Raw genomic sequence first — 6,562 nt, 5'->3', positions numbered from 1 at the left:
AGTAAGATTTAATAAAGCAATGACAAGAAAGAACATAAAAAGCACATATACCAGATATCTGGGGTCGAAACTCGCAGAGGAGATTCGGCAATTAGCCCAAACTTTTCACAAGCTTTTATAGGAAATAGCCAGGTAAAAAGTACAAGTTTTACGTCACCAAGGTGTTCTGCCAAGGGGCTTTACATAACCAAGGGGTCGTGTCCTATATTTTGGCAATGTACTCGATCTATTGGAACATTCTGGGACAGTACCAGGAGGCCCCTATCTCAAAAATGTTCTTGGCATAGTCTTCAGTTGGGAGGGGTAGGACTAGGTTTTTTCCAGGAGACCCCTTATCTAAAAAATGTTCCTGGAGCAGTTTCCAATTGGGAGGGGGTACCTTGGGGTAAAAAGTTCAGGAGTGCTCCGGGAACTATCTCTGGATGGGAGGGGTAAGAGAACTCTGAGCTGAAGAGTTCATGGAGAGTTCAGGTGTCCAGTAATTAACTCTTTCATTCCCCCCTTCTTTTAGGGACAAGCTCTAATCTTAGAGCTGGGTACCGGCTTCCTGAAGGACCCGATATTGTTGCCTTAATACCATAACTTGCACTGTATTTATTCTTTCTCTGACAAAAGCCACTAACTTATTAAGAATGCAGGGGCCAAAAATAAGCAAAAGCATAAGTATAATTAAGGGTCCTGCTATGGTGGAGAGGAGAGTGGTAAGCCAAGGGGACTTATTAAACCAGCTTTCCTTGTTGGCTTTCTCTCTCTCTTTTACGCATATCTAGGCGTTCTCTAAGTCTGGCCATAGAGTCTTTGATTACTCCTGAATGATCAACATAAAAACAACATTCTTCTTTTAGGGCAGCACAAAGTCCTCCTTCTTTAAGGAACAATAAGTCTAATCCCCTCCTGTTTTGCAGCACTACTTCAGACAGGGAAGTTAAAGATTCTTCTAATTTAGTTATAGACTGTTCTATAGTTCTAATATCAATGTCCATAGCTGTACGTAATTCTTCATAGTATTGGGGGGTCTGAATTAAGGCAGCGGTCCCTGTACCTACTCCTGCTGCTACTCCCAATCCTAAAAGTACTGCCAGGGTTAAGGTAATGGGCTCTCTTCTCCAGCGGACCCGATGATCAAACCTATCTAAAAAGGAGCTATCATCATGATACAGGAGTCTAGGAATAAGCTGAACTAAAATGCAGAAGTCTTTGGAACTATTAAAAACAGATAGAGATACACAAGGAGTGAGACCGGTATTGCAAGCCCATACTGTGTCTATGGGAGGCACCAGATACTGACCACTTTTGCTAGGCTGGATGTTCTGGGTCTGATTACAAAGGTGCCGTTTATCCTGAGGTGCCTGGCCTAAACAGAGTCCACTTCCTGAAACTGCTTCCAGAGTCAGCTTTCTGTTTTCTCCCCAAAGGCATTGAGAATGATCTGAAGTAGTATTATAAGTCCTGATCTGAGCAATTCCTTCATAATAAGGGGGCCTAGAGTCATAGCATAACCAACATGATTGAGTCATATTAGGATTAGTCCTATTCAACGCCAAAAAAGCTCCTTGAACTAGACTGACCAGACGGCTTTTTGTATCTAGGGGCGGTGGGGAAACTAAGGTCGATAGGGAAGGTCTCACTGTTCTGGGCTGTGGAGTTGGTGGAGCTAGTACAGCCGGGACTTGTGGGGGAGCTGGTACTATTGGGGGACCCTGTTCTGTCACAGTCAGCCTGATTGTAAAAATGAACCCAGGGTCTCTCGGTGGACTGGATACACGCCAACCCCACTTATTTCCTTTAAGCCAACTTAAACGATTTTGTTTTCCTTTTTCAGTGAATTTTATAAGTAGGGGGTTGCAGTATTTACCTTTGCATGGTCCTGGGGGGCTGTTTTCAGTAGCACACCCATAAGCTCCTATGGCAGCCTCATCTGGATGGAGGTCGCCATAGTTTGGATATTTATGGGGATCTCTTTCTCCTTGATATGGCTTATCATAACCACTACCTCGTTTTACCGTGATTAGATCCCAGTCAGAGGAAGGCTTCCAGTAGGCATCCCCTGTCGTTTCACATGTCCATTTGCCACAGAAATAATCTGATGCCCCCCCACATTTTTGTTGAAGCTCTTTGTTTTGACCCTGACCAGGGCAAACATAAAACTGTGCAGCTCTAAGATTAGCTCGGTAGAACTGCCCTGAACACCCATACATGTTCCCTATTCCACCTGAAACACACCGCTGTTCAGGGGGTGGGTTACTAAGATCAGTATGGTCAGGGAGGTCCCAATTGGGAGATCCTGCTACTAACTTACAAATGTCAGGTGTGAGATCAGGCCACCAAGTCCAAGGGGGATGTGCTGCAGTGATTGCCCATACAATGTTTCCCTCCCCATTAAGCACTTCCCATGACTGTTGAATCGGGGCAAGAGGGTTGTCGTTCCCTAGGCTTAGGGTGGCCCCCACGACACAAGCGAAGTTTAAGAGGATTGTCAGTAGTTGCCACCGTCCAGTTGTCTTCATGGTTGCCTCTACCCTGGCTAGGAGCCTTCTTGACGTGGGAGGCGTGGAGTTGTTAACAGTATCAGATATGGTCCTTTCCACCGAGGCTCAAGAGCGCCGGTGCGATGTCATCTGACAAGGACCGAACTGCTGTAGTCTCAGGTGCATGAGCTTCTTTGATCTGGTCCCAGATCTGTGTTCTGACAACCTCCAAGGCCTTTAAATGGGTAAACAGAGCAGAGGGTGAGAAAGAGTCAACACAGGGATCCAATATCCTGCTAGACTCAGTCAAAGAAGTAAAACGTCCAGGTGTGTTTTGGACCCTGAGAAGCACAAAGGGAAGGAGGGTCACCCAGTCTTTACCGCCAGTCTCAATAACTAATTTAGTTAGGGTCTGGGCATGACGCAGGTGCACGTAGATCAGATCTCTGGCTGGAACTGGTGAGATGTCCTTGGGATATCCAGCTCGTTCACTGTAACCAGTTGTGACCAGACTTTTTTCTGTATCACCTGCAAGCCCTTTTAACTTAGCATACAGAGCATTATTAACAACATAGGTTTAAACACATCATTTGAGACTATGATGGGCATAGGAGTTTCATAAAGGATCTTAAACAGAGTAAAACTGAATCAAGAGATAGGACATAGGGAAGGAACACCAAGTCCATGCCAGTCTCCACGATTAATTTTGTCAAGGTCCGTCTTAGAGTTTTAAACTAATTTTTATCTATCCTGAGCTCTGAGGTCTATACACACAATGTAATTTTTATTTGACCTCTAAATGCTTGGCCACACCCTGACTTACCTGGGCAACTATTGCTTTTGGCACTCTGAACCTTGGAAAAAAATTTTCTTTAATAGTCTTCTTGATGACTATGTGAGCAGTATCATTTATCCATATTGAGAACGTCTTTTTCTGCAGATGTCAACGGCTTTCTTTGTCTGCATATTGTTCCATACAGTGGCAAAAGCATACCCGCTGTCAGTGTCATTTATAAAGCTTGTATCAAAACCACAAGTTCAGCTTTTTGGGCTGAAGTCTCTTTAGGGAAGCTGCTGGCCTAGATCACCTGCTTTTTGTCCACTGCTGCACTGCTGTCCCCGCCTTCCGCTTACCTTTAACCATGAGGCTACTGCCATCCGTGTAGGGTAAAAGGCTTAGTCAGATCTGGCAAAGCCAGAGCGGGGGCTGCAAGCAAGGCTGCCTTTATGCTGTCAAAGGCTTTTTGGTGTTCCTCAGTCCAGGTGAATGGGACTTTTTCTTTAGTCCAGAATCTGCAAAAGCCCACCGTTCCCAGAAACTCACGTGGCGCGGGGTGGTGGGGGTTGGGATCAGCATCACAGCCTTTTCCTTGGCTTCGGTGAGCCACCGCTTTCCGTCGTCGGCACCTCGGTACGACATAGCTGAGCTTTCTTAGCCGATACCCGATATCCCAACTCACCCAGTTCATTCAGGAGCTTCTAGGAGGGCCAGAATTTTTTCTTTGTCTTTGATGTCTCTGCCTTCAGCCAACCGCAGGGCTTGGGTTAGCGCCAGGAGTTCAGCCTTCTGAGCCAAAGTTCCTTCGATGAGTAGGTGAAGACTCAGCAGGTTAGCAGGGGAAGCAAAAGTCACTTGTTCTGTCAAAAAAAGCTCTAATAATGTGTCCATCAGCCAGGGAAACAATTGAATCATGTGTCTCTGACCAGAAGCCACTATATGCAGACAAGCAGGCCATCCCTCAGTCACCAGGTCTAATTTTTCAAGTGCCACTGGTCTTTTAGGGTCCCAATTTCTGAGTAAGAACCTCTTTGGCAATACTTTTGTTCTCAGTCACATTTAGGAGTCCCAAAGTTGGGGACAACATTAGGGCAGTCTCAATAGCATCCAAGGCCATCCAAGGTTGTTCTTTATTTCTTATACGAAGGGCTGTTCATCTTTTTAATTCAGCAAAACCTGGAATCCACAGTCTGCAAAGGCCTGCAGTGTCCAGGAACCTTTTAAACTTGCTTTGCATTGGTTAGTGGAGGAATATGAAAACACAGTCTCTTTTTAGCTGCTTTTAACAGGTAGACCACCGGTCTCTTTTAAGGACTCAGCTTCTGTGTTAGCACCCCTTCTGCTATCTCTTTACTTTCAGCCACAAACAGGTGAAGGGTTTTGTCTTGAGGGGGGGCTCTTCTTCTTTTTGTTAGGACAGTAAACACTTTGATCTTTAGCCAAAGGCTTGCTTTTGTTGCCAGGTACTAAGTTTTCTAGTCTCCCTGACTTTTGTGACCAGCAGTTCATTTCTCTTATCTTTTTTGAAAATTTTCTGGCTCCCTATTTCTTACAGGTCATCTCTAAGTGCTAGTATTATTAGCAAGTGTCACTTTGCTAGGTTCTAGTCTTTGTCATTTATTTTTCTTTGCTCCTATTTCTTAACTGCAATGGAGATCTCATATAATGTCTCTCTTTCTATCTATATATATCTCTTTCTTGTCTTTGCTTACTTTGAATGTTATCTAATTATTACATCTATATTCTGTCACTTAACTTTTTTCATAGTTTACCTCTTTTCACTGTTAGGTCAGATTGTCGGGGCACTAGTCCCACAGAGACGAGACCTCATCAGAGCCTGGCAACTAGACCCGTAGGTGCTCCTTACCTTGTATGTCTCCCTCACCGGAGCTTAGAACAAACTCACACAGCTCAGGGCAGTGCCTGAGAAGAGAAAACACATGGGGCAGAGAAGGGAGTGCAGTTTTCACATCAGACCACTGATATTTCAAAATGAACACAATTTTTTCTGTTTACAAGAGACAGGATACAGGGGGCAGGAGAATGAACCTTTTTCCCACCCAAGAGGCAGGCAAAGGCTGAAAACAAATCCTTTGACGTGAAGAGCCCAGCGCCGAGTCTCTGCTGCGCGCCGGAATGCAGCGTAAACTCCTGGGAGTGGCAAACAAACGCTGGCAGGCAGGCAGAGGCAGCAATTTAACTATTTAACTACCTGATAGACGCCCTGTGCTCTCTGCACTGTCTTTGGGGAGGGAGCACGCAGCCAGGCAGGCACAAGGGAGTGCGGGCAGACTCTGGGGGGGCCAAAGGAGGGACGGCGGCTGTAGTCGGCCCCTCCCCAGCTGTGGCAGGCTTCACGGCCACTCCGGGACCGGCAGGCGGGGGCCGGCAGGCCGCTGCACTCACTATCAGCATTTCACAACTCGGGGCACAGACAGCCTCTGCTTCTGCCGTGCCTGCAGAAGCCAGAACCTCAGCACCACTGCTGCTATCAAAGCCCTAACTGCGCCACCAAAGCCGGAAATCTTTAGCCCAGCTCTGCATTTCAGAGCTCTTTTGAGCAGCCTGGGGCTCCCCAGCCGAGTGCGGACCGTGTGCTGCCCCTGTCGGCCGGTGGCAGCTGGTCTTGCCCCACGATGGCCCCGCAGCCAGGCTGGCCGGCGCTGCCCGCCCGCTGCGAGCCGCTGGCACTGCCTCGCCGAGAGCGCGGTGGGCAAGACCGGCCTGATGGTTCTTTTTTCTCTTTTTTTCCTTTTTTAAAACCATTGCTGACAAATTCTGTCCTGACGTCAGTCCAAGTCTACAGTCGACAAAGGGTTAACACACACACACACACACACACACAGTCTTGTCATGTGGCCACAAACAAGCACACTCGTCCACGCCTGGACTTACACAACCAGCCAAACACTTTTTTCTGACGGGGTCGGATTCTACATTGACTCCTTTTCCTGATAGGGGTGGGATTCCACATTCACTCCCGCTCTGGCAGAGGGAACACTCTCTCTCTTTCACTCTGCCAGGCAACAGCCAGGTCTTTTTGACTGTTCTGTACCCTGGGCACTCCTTCCAGGGTCTCCCTTGGAACATCTCTTTTGGGGTGCAGACCGTGAGGCCATAGACAGTCGTCCTCTCACAGCCACTGCCAGAATAAACCCACAATCTCAGAATACACAAATGCAGCAGTTCCACACCTACACACCCAGCAGATTGTCCCATTTCTAGAATAATAGCAGACACGAGAGCAGACACGAGACTCAGACAAAAAGAAACCAAAAACAGCGGCGACTTCCCGTCGCCCACAGGCAACTCACAG

General features: G+C 47.1%; 1 long non-coding RNA gene across 1 annotated transcript; it reads right to left on the bottom strand.

The window, feature by feature from the left end:
* Positions 1-736: 736 nt before the first annotated feature.
* LOC147006144 (uncharacterized) lies at positions 737-4,760 on the bottom strand. Its single transcript, XR_015047950.1, has 2 exons — positions 3,793-4,760; positions 737-2,703 (listed from the first exon to the last, which is right to left on the bottom strand). It is a non-coding gene; the product is annotated as an uncharacterized LOC147006144 (long non-coding RNA).
* Positions 4,761-6,562: the final 1,802 nt, after the last annotated feature.

This window comes from Mus caroli, unplaced genomic scaffold, assembly GCF_978045245.1.
Source record: "Mus caroli unplaced genomic scaffold, Mus_caroli_1 scaffold_1, whole genome shotgun sequence".
In the NCBI taxonomy this organism is placed as follows: domain Eukaryota; kingdom Metazoa; phylum Chordata; class Mammalia; order Rodentia; family Muridae; genus Mus; species Mus caroli.
This window is presented reverse-complemented; position numbering and strand designations above follow the sequence as displayed.